Source organism: Marmota marmota, unplaced genomic scaffold (genome assembly GCF_001458135.2).
Source record: "Marmota marmota marmota unplaced genomic scaffold, marMar, whole genome shotgun sequence".
Lineage (NCBI taxonomy): Eukaryota > Metazoa > Chordata > Mammalia > Rodentia > Sciuridae > Marmota > Marmota marmota.
The window spans coordinates 3,719,840-3,736,926 of NW_025999932.1; the positions used below are offsets into that span (position 1 = coordinate 3,719,840).

The 17,087-nt window shown below is 43.1% G+C and overlaps 1 long non-coding RNA gene across 2 annotated transcripts; it reads left to right on the forward strand.

Moving 5' to 3' along the window:
• Positions 1–1,285: 1,285 nt before the first annotated feature.
• LOC125616035 lies at positions 1,286–14,907 on the forward strand. 2 transcript variants are annotated; one of them, XR_007346647.1, is made up of 3 exons: positions 1,286–1,894; positions 5,547–5,640; positions 13,581–14,907. It is a non-coding gene; the product is annotated as an uncharacterized LOC125616035 (long non-coding RNA). The 2 variants fall into 2 exon arrangements; XR_007346646.1 differs by lacking the exon at positions 13,581–14,907 and adding an exon at positions 6,922–8,181.
• The last annotated feature ends 2,180 nt before the right edge of the window (positions 14,908–17,087 follow it).

The window sequence follows — 17,087 nt, forward strand, 5'->3', positions numbered from 1 at the left end:
TATCCAAAAGAACCAAAGTCAGCATACTATAGTGACCCAGGCGTATGAACGATGACAGCAGTGTAATTCACAACAGATTATGGAATCAACCCTGATGCCCATCAACAGATGAATGGATGAAGAAGATGGGTATATATACACAAGGCATTTTACTCAGCAATACAGAAGAATGGAATGATGGCATTTGCTGGTAAGTGGGTGGATGGAACTGAAGAACATCATGCTAAGTGAAATAAGTATCTGTTTTTGAAGTTCCAAAGGCAACAGGAAGGAGAAAAAGTAAAAGTCATATGTATACTCCACAGAGGGGTGACGGAGATGGGGAGGAGCCTCAGTGCAGAAGCAGGAGGAGCTGTCCCTGGGGATAGGGTTTCAGCCCTGGTCTTGAGAAAGTGATTATACACTATTTAGGGATTTGGAGGAAAATCCCCATTGAAGATCTGGACACAGAATATTTTAAATGTTTTGCCTCAGGTACAAATCTAGATGAGGACTTTCACGGGGCAAAGAGATTGTAGGTTTTCATTAGGAACGTCAGCATCCTTTAGTTTAGTTCAACTGTGTATACCTATCACTTTGAAAGAAGCACATTTTTAAGTGAGTAACAAAAATGTCTAACTGATGAATTTGTTATAAGATGCAATGATCTGATGCATAAAAGAACTAACAGTCTGACTTACAGGAAGCATGCATAAATGGTGACTTTTTTTTTTTTAAAGTCACCATCAAGGTTGAAAGACTTAGGCACTCTAGATACGATCCTACAAAGATTATATCATGTTTTGTGAAAATATGGTATATGAAAAGATGTCATGTCTTGTGAGAAATGAGTGCAGATTTTCCATTGTGTTATGTACACTATTCGTTTTTTTGGTTCTTGTTTTGTAAAAATCGTTGTTTTCTGCTATGAGCTTCAATCTTGGATCACACATAAGAACTTGTCTAAGCATTTATAACTGAGAAAGTCACCTTCTTTATTTGTCTTTCACAACTTTACCATTATTTACTCTTCATGAAAGAGTTCCAGAATTTGGAATTTTCTCATTTTGTTTTAATTTTTGCTTTAATTATATCTAAAAATTTGGGGGAGACGGGACCGGGATTGAACTCAGGGGCCCTCTACCACTGAGCCTATCCCCAGCCCTATTTTCCATTTTAATTAGAAACAGGGTTTCACTGAGTTGCTCAGTGCCTTGCCATTGCTGAGGCTGGCTTTAAACTCCTGATCCTCCTGCCTCAGCCTGCTGAGCTGCTGGGATTACAGGTGTGCACCATCATGCCTGGCTAGATCTAAAATTTTAAATCAAATGATTGCATTAGGCTGAACCAAGTCTATAGGAAAGCAAAACAAACAAATAAAACAGCAACAAAGAAAAACATTCCATACTGAAATAGACACACGCTGAAGTTGAAGTAAGGGGATTAAAATTCACTTGCAGAATACACAGGGTTAATTCTGCACGGGTTTCTCCTGCTGTCCTAGGAGGAAGCCTGGGCTGGTGCTGACCCACTTACCACAATGTGGGCCAGAGGCCCCACCGGGAGGGAGGTAGGAGCTTGGGAGTCTCTGCTGTCCCTGGGGCCCCTGCAGGCAGATCTGCCCATGCCAGCCACCCCTCCCCACACCCAGGCCCTTCCTGTAAGTCAGAGTCTGACTTTAAAGCCCAGAAGCTCAGGTCGCTGAAAGGCAGCCCTGCAGCGGTTGCCACTGATCTTCTGTGACTGTAGTGCAGCTCTTTAATTAACAGGAGACTCCTCCGTCAGCTCAAGGTAGAAACAAAAGCTTGGATTTGTACAGCACTGACTCGGGCACCTCTTCCAAGTGAGAAACACCAGAAGAAGGAAGTGTGAGGAACTTCAAAATCACTGCTCTAAATACCGTTGAAGGTTCACGGTAAGAGGACGTCACAGGGCACAGGATGAATGGGGGAGGAGCAGGCAGAGGCCGGGGAGCCTGCCAAGTACCAGCTTTGTGTAGCAGAAGGACCAAGTCCTGGGTGTGGGTCAAACCCTCCTGGCAGGTGCAGGGGCTGGAGGGCACAGTGGCTAGACAGCCAGGAGGCAGGGGCAGCCCGGTAGTCACCAGTGCTGCGTCAGCTGACTTAGCCAGCTAGGAATGTGACCTTCTAATATCAAACTGTCTGGGAGGCAAGCTCAAGGGCAAGCTCTGAGTTGGACTCCTCCTAAGACCCATCCGTCCAGTGTTCCCCTAGTCACATGGGGGGAGGATTTCAACTGATTCCATTAATTCATTCAACTCTGTGGAATAAATTAAATAAGCCTAATACTCCTATGAAAACTGGAGCAAAACTCATAAAGCCAATGTGGTTCCTGAACTTGCAACCTGGACATTCCATGCTCTGTTACTGGTCAATGAAACAAAAAAATCTACCTGTGAAACAATCAAAGCTGGTTTAAAATTAGGAGAGAAGGAGTACAGAAAGAACAAATTCTCAGCAGAAGTCAGAATTTTGACATTTTTATTTCTGAAGAACCCTGCCAGCCAAAATCCCCATGAATTATACAGGCTGAATATATTTAAGGAAGTTCAAAGACAGGAGAGGAATCAGTTAAATTTTTTAGATGTACAATCCAGAATTCACCGTGACCTACCTTTCAGCAGAAGCAATTCATGACTGATCATAAAGTAGCAAGAAAATTTCCCTCTCCCTCCACTTGGAACGTGCCCCAGCTCATACACCCTCAAGATCTCTATTGAGAAGAGCACTCCCTAGTGCTTCCCCTGCAGGCGCACGGGCTCCTGCTCAAAACCCACCAGGATGCTCCTGGGGGCTCACCACCGTCCTGGATCAGGAGGGCTATGGCACAAGACCTGTCACTTGCTCAGCAGCACTGGCAGGAAGGGCTGAGAGAACTGATCCCACTCCAGGGACTACAACAAAGGATGCATTGAAGTGCCCATGGGTAGAGTTCTAGGGTTTTCTGAAAGTCCAGAGCCAAAGTGACTCTTCAGGGGAATAGGAGCTTGGGGAATTCCAGGGTCAGCAAACTGGAGCCAATGCACCCACACAGCCTCCGAAATATTTGTTAGAAGATGGCAGTGAGCAAATCTCCTGGCCAGCGAGGAGAGCAGCTACAGAGCTGGGACACCAGCGGGGCTCAGGATGAGGTCTGCTGGGGAGGGAGGGAGTCTCACCGGGGTAGGAAAGAACGTCCACGTGTTGGCCAAGGCCCCAGACACCTGAGGCGGAGCCCGTGTGGTCACAGGGTGAGAGGATGCTCTCCCCAGGCCACGGTGGGGCATTGCAGAATCGGTCCTGCAGGGCTTGGGCTTGTGTTAAGTAATTCGGGAGTGGGTTTGAGGAAGCAGGGATTTCTGAAGACTGAATGCTGTCAGGACATTGGATTAGCTCTCTGGGTGTTTTAAGGAGTATTATGTCTAAAGCAGGTAGACAAGAGCTGCTAAGGCTGTATTTCTCCCTTTAAAACCTATAGGAAGTAGGCGCGGTGGTACATGCCTGTGATCCCAGCAGCTTCAGAGGCTGAGACAGGAGGATGGCGAGTTCAAAGCCAGCCTCAGCAAAAGTGAGGCACTCAGCAATTCAGTCTCTAAATAAAATACAAAATGTGGCTGGGGATGTTGCTGAGTGGTCGAAGGATCTTGAGTTCAATCCCTGGAACCCCCCATCACTAAAAAAAAAAAATTAAAAATTAAATAAAATATACAGGAAAATGATTTATCTATAGAGCTCCAGAGTGTGAAGAATAGATTGAACACTTTGCCATGAATGGAGTCTCAAGTGCGTCCAGGGCAAGGAGGCTAGAGCCTCTGCAGGTCGCAGGTCCAGGCCTGCATCTCCTGGGGCACTCACTCCCAGGGCCCATGACTCTGTATGTCAGCTCTGCCAGCCCATCCTGCCCCCTGCGACTTTATGCAGATGAAATTACACTAGCAGGGAAATGCACGTTTGGATCTTTACCTGCTCTAGAACAGGCTCTTGTACGTTTTAGTTCAGTGTGTTACGTTCACACTGCGTAACTCAGGATGAGTGCTCCTGTGACAACTGCCTGCCCCTTTCCGAAGACTCGGAGTCTCCCCTCCTTAGCGACTCTCCCCGTGTTCACAGGCAGCAAGACAGACAACCCTGGGTCACAGGGACACTGAACCACTGGCGCCTTTGCGGTGTTCACAGGATCAGCCACAGAGGGTGCAGCAGATAGGGCCGCTAAGCACCCGAGGTGAGGGCAGAGGGCCTTTGATCTTCAAGGAATGTTGTGATTTTCCATGGGAAAGAGTACAATGTCCTGTGGATTCTAAGAAATAAGTACATAAGCATTTCCACTTCAAGAGCAGCAAGCTGGCTTTGCTATTTATTAGAAAGTAGCTCTGCTATCAAGTCCTATTGAGAAGGACCCCACGCTGCCACCAAAGCATCCAAGGCCAGAGGAGTCCCAGGGACCGGCTACACACACCCACACATGCACACCAGTGCTCACGCATGCACAAGCGTACCTGCACACACGTTGTGGGCTCCCTGAAAAATGGGCAAGCGTCCTTTCTTTGTTTTCATTCTCCAGTCAAATGCTCTATTCATAGAGTGCAGATACTGGCCGCTAGCTGCTCCCCTCGGACTGGAAAAGTTCACCCGAGTGAACCAGCAGAGAGAGGCGCGCAGGGCAAGCTCTTTCTTTTCTTCCCTTCTCTCAGCCATGTTACACTCAAAGTCAGGACCTTTTCCAAATTTGCTAGAAAAAGACAGAATCAAGAGCCAAATAAAAGCCTATTTAACTTCTTTTTATTTGAAACTTCAAAGTAGGTCATTTACACAGTGAAAAGGACAAGGAAGAAAAAAGAGAAAACAGTAGAAAAAAATAAAAACCAAGGCTCAACAACCACAAAGCCTAAATCCAACGCTTTTTTCCCTAAAGCCCATTGTCCAGTATTGTCACAAGAAAGTAAGTCATGAAATTGGTTTTTGTTGTGTTTCCTTCCAATCATTATGAAAGGCCTCTGACTGTAAAGAAAAATGGGAAGGTTTTTTTAAAAAATAGCCTAGCGCTCAAGAGGCAAGCTTGGAGACATTAACCATTCACAAGCCTGAAAACGAAATCTTTCCTTTAAAAAGCTAATGAATCAGTATTTTCTGTTGAAATCAATTTTTTTATTACATTTTCAAAGGCATCTGGATGTTCTTTTACATGCAGGAAAAGGTTGTGTGTGTTTTTACCAACTAACTCCATTTACTGGAAGACTGAATTTTCTTTTCAGCTTAAACATGGTTTTCTTGGCTGCTGAAAAGGAAGCCCACACTTCAGGGCATGTCTCTGTCCTCTCTGGGCAGGGCTTCTCACACTGCAGGGTGCACACATTGCCCCAGGGACCTTGGTGGCTGCAGAGCGGGATCCAGTGGGGACCTGGGACGCTTCCTTCCGAGCCATGCCAGCAAGGCCCACCCAGGAACTGCAGGGGCCTAGAAGGCCCCTGGGCAGCCTGGAGACCAGTTAGGCACATGTGATGGACCCTGAACTTCTTTATTGTAGGTAAATTCAAGAAATGATCACCATGCTCTGTCTTTGTTTTCCAGGACACCATAACTAAGTACCACAATCTGCGGGTGGACGGCAGAAATCTGTGCTCTCCTGGGCTGGAGGTGTTGTCTCTGGAATCAAAGGATCAAGGTGATGCTCCCTTCCAAGCCTCTGGGGAGGACTCCTTCCCTGCCTCCCTCTCCTGGTTTCTGGGTGCACAGCAATCCCTGGGGTGCCTTGGCGGGCAGGTGCATGGCTCTGAGCTCTCTGTGGCAACATGGCCCCTCCCTTCTGCATCTCTTCTTGGTGCTTCATATGGTGTCCAAATCTACCTGTCCTTATAAGGACACCGGTCATTGGATCAGGGCCCACCCAACTCCACTGTGGCCTCTGTTTTACTTGATAAGATCTGCTGGGACCCTATTTCCAAATATGGCCATATCCACCGGTACCACAGGTTCAACATGTCTTTGGGAGGGACACAATTCACCCCAAATGTGCACACCAAAGTTGGAGATCCTCTAAGGCTACCGTCACCACAATGCCTGCTTGTTAGCATCACCGGGGGAATTTACAAAATCGCATCCCTGCAGCCAGTCAAACCCAACTCCCTGGGGATGACACCAGGCGCTGCTCTTCTCTACATTTCCAAATCACCCCAGTACATAGAAACTTTTAGGGCCCCCTGAATTAGGCTCAAGTTTTAGAGATGTCTATGAAAATAAGCAATGGTTTAGTGAAATGTTTTTTGTTAGTATGCATTGGAAAAAAAAAATGCCAGAGATTTATGCTGAAAATATATTGTTTAGGAAACAGAGGGTTTTGATATGGCCTGGAAGAACCTACAAGTTTCTCTTTGCTATGAGAGTAAATATGAGATCATTTTAATGAGTATAATATGAATGATAGAATGTTTAGCTCTGTATATAATCATTGCAGACATTTAGAAATACAGGTAAAAGAATAAGGAAGAAGCACATATTGAAGGAACTGGTGCTAGGGAAGCTAATCTGAATAAATTTATGATATCATAACACCTTTTCAAGACTTTCCCATGGTGATAGATTTTTAATTTTGCTCCAAAGTGACTAGAATATTGAACTGTCTTTGAATTATTCTCTCCAGATTAACCCTAATTTTCCAGAGTCATGATTCCAGAAAACTCTTGGTAATGGTTTCTAAATGTCTCCAATAGATAAATGTAATTACTTGGCAGAAAGAGAGAGAGAGAGAGTTAGGACGAGTTTAATATACACAGCCAGGCCTGGAGCCCTAGAAAATGCTTTGAAAAGGGGTCAATAAGTAACATTGGTGTCATTTCCTTTTTTTGGATTGAAGATAATTCTTTTGGTATTTGCCTGGTGATTGTCACAGTGATTACTGCTAAACAGTAATTTCATGAAATAGTGAGTCTCCCTGTGTTCTTACCAGACGATATAAAGTAAGGAGCTAAAGAAAGAGCAGCAGAGTGTGATTCAGAGGAAAGTGAAGAGTGTGTTCGGGAGAACCTCAAGCAGCAGTAAGCAGAGGCACCCGGGATCCAACACAAATGTGGAATTAGACTGAACACACTCTCCAGGGTGACAGTGCAAGCCGTCACAGAGCTGCCCAGGAGGAACAGGGAAGGATAAAGCAGCCAACGCGTGCTTTCTGCAGAACCAGGACATAGTCCATCACCCAAATCAGAGCACTGAGGAGGAAGATGCTATTATGCCAGGACACTGGCTACCAGAGGACTGTCCTCCAAACCTGGAATGGCTCCTGAGGGTCACTCCACACCTCGGCTGGTGGCTCAAAGCTGCCTGTGTCATTGTCGTTTCCAAGTGACAATGGCCTGAGGCCTGAGCCTAAGCAACCCCAGTTTAAAAACTCCAGTTGGAGACCTGCAGTCTCACCAGGAACACCTAGGAGCCCTGCAGTATGGCCTTCGGGGGCACACAAGTCACTTCCCCTAACCCTGAGAAACAGAGAGTGAAGCCTCAGGCAGGCTGTCCTGGGCTGATCAGGAGGAGAGGCAGGAAAATCAGGTGGGGCCCACCAGACCAGATGTTTCACCCCCAGGGTAAATGATGTCACTGAGAGACCCAGTAGCAGCTGATAAGGACTGAAAGGGGGGGATCAAAAGCCCCAAAACTTGGTATAAGTAATAGAGCAAATGAACAGACATTCAGCTGGCTGACACTGATGCCCTCATGCTGAGAACCTGATGAGGACCTGGACCGACACCCCAACACTTTTCATCGTTTGCTGATCCTCTGCATCTTCCTCTCCGTTCTCGAACTCTACAGCCACATCTTGACCCTGGTGAGAGCCACAACTTCTCCTTAGGACACTCTCCTCCACCAGCTCCACCCCAAGAGAAGTCGGCCTTGGTTCCTGACCTGATCACTGTGGTCTGAGCGAGGGTCATCTGCTGGACTTAGAGCCTAAGGCTTGAGACGTTTGAACTGACACTTGAACTTAGCACGCGGAGGGAATGTCTGTCGTGAGCCTGTCAGAGTGTGTTTGCAGTGCTCAGAATTAATTAATCTAGAATTGTTCACTGTGGATTAATTAATTGAGAATTGCTTGCTGTGAATTGATGATGTCTATTGCAGTGCCTAGCATTAAGGATTGTCGTTTTCTTGATTAAGGACCTATAGAGTGAAATTGTAGTGAGTGATCTGAGTGAATAAAGCATGGACTAGGGCAGAAGCACGTGGATGTTCTATATTTCTCCCCCTCGACTGCATACATCACAGCTTTTGCCCATCGTGACATCCCATCTCCGGCCCAACCTGAGCAGGCCAGCAGCCTCTGCTCAGCATCGGCTTGAACGCAGCCAGTCACCATGCCCCAGGCCACGCAGCAACAGATGACTGTCACACTAAGAAGTGACACATAGCATGTCCTCTCAGGTCTCATGGGCCCAGCGGGCCACCCAACTACAAAGAGACTGAAATTGCAATCCTGCTTCGTTCCTGTCTGGAAGAGGAAAAGGAAACTCCGCAAAGAGACTGTCCTGACTCAACATCTCGGAGTTTGTCCTTGTGAAGATCTTTCATGATCTTTCTTTTCTTTTTTGACGGGGGTGGGGGGTGGGGGGGCTCCACTACCTTTCTTCTGCCTTCAGTAGGATTTTCTCTCTGACTTCTATCTTGCATGGTTTTTACAACTTTCTAAAAACTGCAGTGTGTGCACATACTACAGAACACGCTGCCACTCCAGCCACACGCAGGGCCTTCTCCCTCCTGCCTGGGCTCAGTGCTCAGCACACGACGGTGCACAGCTTTACCCAGCCTCTGCACTCTGCACAGCCCGGAGAGCAGCATATTTGAACTACGGGCTCCCTCTCCTTCTAACACTCAGCCAATGATTTCTATTAAACATCATAACTATTTAAAAAATCCCTTTTAAATCTTAATTAAAATCCTATTTCTAGCGTGTAGCATGTAGTGTGGGAATACATGTTAAAATTTGCTGTTGGCTCAAAGTGTATAATTTGAGACCCAAGTAACACCCCGAATGACCCTGGTAATTTAAGGTGCTAAAATATCATAGGTATCTTGCGAACACAGAGAGCCCCGGGCAGGACCTTGATTCTTCAGACATAGGCTTGCTATTACTTAAAGAATAAAAATAAAATGTAGATGAGGATGTAGTGTCCTGCTGGAAGGGAATATTGGCAGTTTTATATTTGCCTCCAGGGAGAAGGAAATCCACGGCATAGGATCCAAATCTCCTGTTCCTACTACACTCCTTCTTCTGCCCCTGACCCTTGGCCAACCTGCTGAGTTCTGGCAGTGTCCAGCCCATTTTCAAATGATCATTCTGTCACAAAGATGAGGACAGTTTCCAAAGCAAAAAGATTTTTTAAAATAGCCTAAATAAGGTTCCATGAAAAGGAAAATTACTTCTTCATATTTAGTGTAAATTTTTTTTAAAAAATTTACTTTGTTAATTTAAATTTAGCTCAGATGCAGCATTTCTGATCTAATTCCTAGGACTTTGATCCACTTTGAATTGACTTTTTTTTTTTTTTAAAGAAAGAGTGAAAGAGAGAGAGAGAGAAATTTTTTAATGTTTATTTTTTAGTTTTCGGCGGACACAACATCTTTGTTTTTGTATGTGGTGCTGAGGATCGAACCCGGGCCGCACGCATGCCAGGCGAGCGTGCTACCGCTTGAGCCACATCCCCAGCCCCTGAATTGACTTTTTTTATACCTTTATTTTATTTATCTTATGTGGTGCTGAGGATCCAACCAGGGCCTCACACATGCCAGATGAGCCCTCTACCGCTGAGCCCAAGCCCCAGACTTGAATTGACTTTTGTGCAGGTTGAGACATAGGGGTTAAAGTTCATTCTACTACATATGGATTTCCAGTTTTCCCAGTACCATTAGTCAAAAAGGCCACCTTTTCTACAATGTGTGTTTTTGTCACCTTTGTCCAGTAGGAGATAGTGGTCTGTATGTGGGTCTATCTCTGTGTCTTCTGTTTACTCCATTGGTTTCCGTGCCTGTTTGGGGCTGGTGCCATGCCATCTCTGTTCCTATAGCTTTGCTTTTCTTGTTAAGGGTTGCTTTAGCTATTCTGCATCTCTTATTTTTCCAGATGAATTTCAGAACTCCTTTTTCTAGGAGGGGCTCAAATTGAATCTCTATAGCACTTTTGGTAGTATGGCCCAGGAACTGACTTCATTAACAAGACTCCTAAAGGGCAAGAATTCAAATAGAAAATCAGTAAATGGGATGGCATCAAATTAAAAAGCTTGAGCATAGCAAAAGAAACAATCAAGAGCATGAAGAGAGAGCCCATAGAATGGGAGAAGACGCTGGCCACCTGTTCTTCAGATAAGGCATTAATATCCAGGATACACAAAGAACTCAGAAGACTTGACATCCCCCCTAAAAAAATAAATAACCCAAACAATAATTGGGGAAAAGAACTAAACAGATACTTCTCAAAAGAAGAAATATATATGTTCAAAAAATACATTTAAAAATGTTCAACATCTCTAGCAATTAGGGAAATGAAAATCAAAACTTCATTGAGATTTCATCTCTGGTCAGAATGGCAGTTATCAAGAATAAAAATAAATATTGGTGAGGATGTGGCGAAAAGAGTATACTCATACATTGTTGGCGGGACTGCAAATTAGGAAAGTAGTATGGAGATTCCTTAAAAACATAGAAAATATTTCACCATTTAACCCAGTTATCCCATTCCTCAGTATATATCCAGAAGTTTTAAAGTCAGTATACTACAGTGACAAGCCACGTCAATGTCATAGCAACACAATTCACCATAGGCAAGCTATGGAAACAATCTAGGTGTCCTTCAACAGATGAATGGATAAAGAAAATGTGGTACATATACACACTGGAATATTACTCAGACATAAAAAAGAGTGAAATTATGGCATTTTCTGGTAAATGGATGGAGCTGGAGAACATCATGTTAAGTGAAATAAGCCAGACCCCGAAGGTCAAGGGTTGAATGTTTTCTCTGGTATGGGCTGGGGGCAGGATTAAAAACATAAGAGAGGGAGAAAGGGAAAAAGAGAGAGGGAATTTCATCAAAACAGAGGCAAGAGAATGGAGTAGACAAAGTGGTTGAGGAGGAGGAAGAAGGGACAGAAAAGGGAAGGACAAGAGTGACTCTGACCATTCTGTTGTCTGTGTGCCTAGATGTGGCACCAGGGGTCCCAGCAGTGGGGTACCCACAGGACACTATTTGTTTTTTAAATTATAAACTGTGAGTGGATTGGGGTGGAGTGGAGGGCGGGGTGGGGTGGGGATGAAGCTGGGGACTGAATTGGAGTGGGCGGGTTCCACACCTTGATGATGACATTGAGGTGTGTCCTGGTGTTGTACACAACTAAAAGGAATAAAGGACAAACCACGTAAGGAGAGCCTGCCCCATTACAGTCTTGCCCCTAATAAGAGGGCAGTAGGAACCACACTATGGTGTTAATTATGATGCTCTGATAAAATCATTTTTAAAAGAGAAAAATAAATAAAAGTGCAAAAAACATTTAATTAATAAGGCTGGAGAAGAGCTTCCTAAGAGCTCATTATTAATCTTTTTTCTTGTATTCATTAATTTTAAGTATGTTTTTCTAATTATTCTCACTATATTTGGAAAGGGTGTGTGTGTGTGTGTGTTGTATGTATATCACAAATGGAAATATATATAACTTATGCATTTCATGAATATGATATCATTTAAAATAATTAGCACTATTTGAAGGCTTACTCTGTGCCAAGATCAATCCTCAAAATATATTCTATATAAACAAATGGAATTCTAAGTAGCAATAAATTATTTTTACATCCTTTAATTTACTGTACTTTTGGAAAATACCTATTCAGATTTTTATCTACATATATATCAAAGTGCAAATAAATCCAATTAATGGTGATGGGGAAGAACTTCCTGTAAGCTCACCATTCGTCTCAGCTGAACCCAAAGAAGAACTGTAAGTCATTGCTTGGAACTGAATAACAAACTGGTTTAAGGCTAAAGGGGTAAAGTCATTGAATTGCAAACTTTGCTTTGACCCTGCTGATAAATTATACCTTTATTGGGTAAAACCTAGGATAGAATTCAATTTATAATTATTTCTTTAAAATAAAACTTTAGGGGCTGGGAATATGGCTCAAGTCGTAGCACGCTCACCTGGCATACGTGAGGCACTGGGTTCAATCCTCAGCACCACATAAAAATAAAATAAAGATATTGTGTCTACCTAAAGCTAAAAAATAAATACTAAAAAAAATAAAAACTAAAAATAAAACTTTAAACATATTATATCTAGTTACAAACTATAGCAATAATTATTGTTACACTATTTTGTCCCAAATTTCTCAAGAGATAGGCATGAACTTGATCTTAAACAATATTTGATCAGAAACCATAGACAATGGAAATAATTTTATCTAATTATAGATACTGAAATTTTAATGGAAATAAATCTCAAAGTTTCACTCTTTGCTCTGTACCCTTCCTTCTTAATCCTTTGTGGGTATCTTCTCAAAAGAGTTTTAAATATCTTTAAATTAAAATCAAATAGCAAAGTATGCAAGCAAACGAGTTACTAAATAGTGTGGTTCTGTCTTTACATAAAATCATGCACATGTAATATTCACATATACTTCTATACACAACACCTACATGGACAGGCATGAGAAGGTTAGTAGTTTTTGTTTCCTGACTAGCGATAGTGATGGTGGATTTATTCCTCCATTTTTCTTTTGTTTGTTTTACATTGTAACAGAATCAGCTTTGCAGTTTAGAAAAATTACAGAGGAGTACAAAATTCCAAAATGAGTAAATTATTGCCATTCATCATTCTAGCACTTTGTCAGTAGGTCCATTTGAAATTCATTAAATGCTCCTCCACATTTACTAATATGAATGTAATAATGCATGCCATGATTTTATTTTAAGTAATTCTAAAACTATTCTCTGTTAAAAAAAATATAAGCCCTTCCAAATTATTGGAAAATAATAGGTGAATGGATTTTAATATTCCAAATCCACTATGTATATTGTGGTGGTCATACTTTATACTATTAGTATATACTTCATATACTATCCAGATATGAAGTTTCAATCTGCAATGTACTAAAATGTTCAATTTTAGCAGCTGATAAGATATTAGAATCATGTGCCACAGAAGCTTTCTGAATCAGCGTCTTCTAGAACCTCGGCATCTGCACGCAAGAATTCTGAGTGAACAATGCCGTCAATCCTGTCAGCTTGATGCATGAGACATTTCCCATGCCCAGGATGATTGACAAATGGTCCCAGACAGCAGTTCTTATATTACATCCTGAGCTCCTTCTTGGATCAAAACATGTAAAGAAAATAAACATGTACATATATTACATGCACTTTTAAAAGCAGAAATGAAAGTCACTATTGTTCCTACTTTTTATGCAAACTGTAACTGTCAAAAGGCACGTGTAGTTTTATAAGAGTTTAAATATTATTTCTCTTTGATATATTGTATTCTTTAATATTCCAATATCTACTCATAAGCTTGATCTATAGAATTTGATGAGTGTTAAAGTCAAGTAATACTATTGCAATTTGATGTTTTTCAGTGGATTTTCCAGACATGACTCCAAATGAGTAGATGACCACATAACCCTAGGACATCATCAAAGCAGACGACAAGTGCATGATTCGGCACCTTCCAGAACCATTCATAAACTAGGCAACAGCACTGCTGCTCAAGACCCTGTCTCCCCCTGTGAGAAGCCCTCCCCTTCACCCCAACCCACCTATCTCTGGGGCGCTCACATTCTTCATCTGCCCTGTCCTGCTCATCACCCCTGAGAGTCTCCTCAGTCTTCCCGTAGACACGGACTCCATCCCCAGAGGGAGCACAGGGGCTCCCGTGAGCACCCTGCTGTCTGCCCCCACAGCACTGCCTCCTAGTGTCCCCCCAGGAGACAGTCACATGAATGCCTCTGGTTCCCCGGCCGTCTGGCATGCTGGGTGCTGAGCTGGGTGTGCTGCCCGCCGCCTTGGGTGGGAACAATCCTACTTCTTTTGAAGAGCCTCCCGTCTGGGAGGCTGTGCTCCTGAGAAGGCCTCATGGGGGTGGGTGCAGCGGGTAAACGTGGGCTGGCAGAACTGACCAAACTGGTGCAACGACAAAAGAGAAACAAATGCCTCCGTGGTGTGAGTTCAGCACACTCGGACCACTTTCCATTTTTCCTGGGTGTGAAACAGTCTCAACCATCAACAGAAGATCCCAAAGATAGAGCAAGAGGAGGATCACTGGGGGAACAACCAATTTCCAGAAAAATATTTCAGATTAGGAAAAAATTCAGGTCTTCATATAACCCCCAAATGGGCTCAATGGTACCCAGAAATACATTATCCAATGTCCCTAAATAATCTACAGTATCTCCCCGGGAAACGATGAATATGCATGGTTGATAAACACATTGCAGTGCTGAAGGAGCCTCTCTTGTTTCTACCTGTGCTGACAAACTGCACCCCTTCCTAACACTGCCCAGGCCTGCCCCAGGAGAAAGGACACTAAACCCTCATGGGAACACAAGGACAGGAGGTACAGGTACACACAGAGGCAAGGGGCACAGAGGCTACAGGAGAAAACACACTTCAAGTACTGGGGAAACCCCTTGAGTGAGAACTAGATGGTAACAACCTGAGTGCATGTTCAGTTTGGCTTGTGTATTATATGTGTATGATTCAGAATTCTGACAGCCGAAAGGAATTGCAACCTGGAATCTCTAAGGAGAGCCACATTATTAAGATGGGTTTCCATATTTACAAATTCTGCATTAGTTTCATCCTTTTTGCTTTATGACTTTAGTAAATCATAAATAATCTTAATTTCTTGTATCTCTTCACTTTTATAAAATAGGTACTCAAAATATGAACTCTGAACTATTTACACTCACTGTGTTACTCATCTGTATCTACATGGCATTAGTATTCATCCAATGTATCTTAAGGCTAATTGAATTAAAACACCATTCACATCTTCTGCCATGCAAAGCAAATTCTTTACATCTTATGTAAAACATGCTTGCTGAAGGCTTATAAATTCAGATACTTTATTTTCCGCAATATTCTCATACTCTCTCTAGAATCTAAATGTTAATATGTGTAGATTCCTTTTCAAATTGTCAAGCTGTGCAAAACAAGTAGACATTTCCCTTCATTGGTGTCCTCCATTCCTTCTGCAAATTATCCTGCCCAGACACAAACTGCCACTGGGCTGGTTTCCGACCCCACCCGTGGAAATGGGAGTGTCCTAGGAGCACAGGCCCCTTGGTCCTCACAAGTTGCCCTTTCGAGGCTGCATGGTTTAACTACACAGATGAGTTGAGTGCTGGAAGAAGCTGTTACTATGGAACTGAACTTATCACTTTGTAAACACAGGGATGCATAAGGGACTGGGCCAACTAGTTGGAAGATAAATGACTTTAGATATCTGAGGGGCGATTTTTAAAACTTACGCTTCGATTGGCATACACCTGTCTTTTGGTTTCAAGGTTCACTTGAAGGACTTAAAATGCAGAAGCCCCAGGTCTACTGCACAGGAGTGGGTTGGTGAATAAAGACCCTAGACCTGCCACATGCCGCGCCTGCTCAGGGAAGCCCTGGACCGCGGCCATCATGTACACTGCACCTGAGTATTTTGGTATGTGCACGCCAGAACCTGGAGTAGAATTCGTTTGTCGAGTCCATTTTCCTGTTTTCTGATGGAGAGAATTGTTGCCATGATAAAGAGGGCAGGCCAGACGGAGGGAACGACATGCACAGCTGCTGTGGTCAGGTGAGGCAGGATTAGCACGTGACCGGCAGTGATGTGGGTGCAGAGCGCAGGGCCAGTGGGGAGAGCAGGGAGTGAAGGAGAGAGGCGGTGCAGGTGGGGAGCACCCACACCTGGCTCTTCATCAAAGCCCTCCGTGTTCACCCAGAAATGTCCAACAGGCCAGTCTCTCAACAGGCGGCTTTCTGCTGAAATTCACACTGTGTTCCTTATTCTTTCTCAAAAGAGAGAGAAAATAACACTAACCATCTAGTGATTCCCACTTGTGCCTATCCTTAGGCATCTCATTTTAATAATTAGCTATATTTGTGTGACACGTTTCCTAGAATGTCTTCCTAAGCCTTTTGCATATCTGTTGCCTTCTCTTCAAGAGTATCCACCATCCCTCACAGCACCGGCTAAGAACATTAGGAACGTACCCATGAAATCAATCTGAAATATTTGTTGCTTATCACTATTTATGTTTTATTTAGCTCTTAAGTTTTTGGTAATAAGTATTACAGGGATAATTCCCAACAGACTTGAAATTTTATGCAAATTTATTATGATTGCAAGCTCTTGGATAGAAAAGAATACTTCTTTGTGAATTATAAACATGTACATTCACCAGAAAAATACTTCTATGTCTTTTTCTTTTTCTTTCTTTCTATTTTTTTTTTTTATTTTTGCAACATTGTCTATCTTGTGAATGTGTTGTTAGGATGACTGACAACTGTGTATGGAACCAGAATCGAAAGAACTTAAGCATAACGTTTGTTCTATTGGTCACTCTACCTCTCACCACGTGATGAAAACTGCTGTTTAAAGGACAAAAGTGTGTAAAGACAGATTCTTCTTCCTTTTTCCTTTTTTTTTTTTTGCTTATGTTATTGGTACAGCACTACTATTACCATAATTCAGTAATGTTGTACTTCATGTATTTATGAGCTGACATCATGTAAAACCTCTATAGTTTCCATAGGCCAATACTTTTTTTGAGTTCACTTATTCGGCCCCAAAACATCAACAAGGAGCTGGAACGAGGCCTAGGGATCTAGAGTGCAAATTATAGACCTCACCCCTCTGGAGACTGTAGTCTAGCACAGAAAGATGCAGTTGAGTGATAAGAAATTTCTGGATTCTGCCTTGGAAAACTATCTTGAGAATTCAAATAGCTGCAGGCACAAGCTATCAGACTTTATATCCTCTAGATGACCAAGAATCAAATGCTGACTTCTGGTGTTGCTATTATTACATAATTTTCCACTCCGAGAAATCGAGTCTATTAGTCAGTGTTTACAGATCCCTGGATCTACAA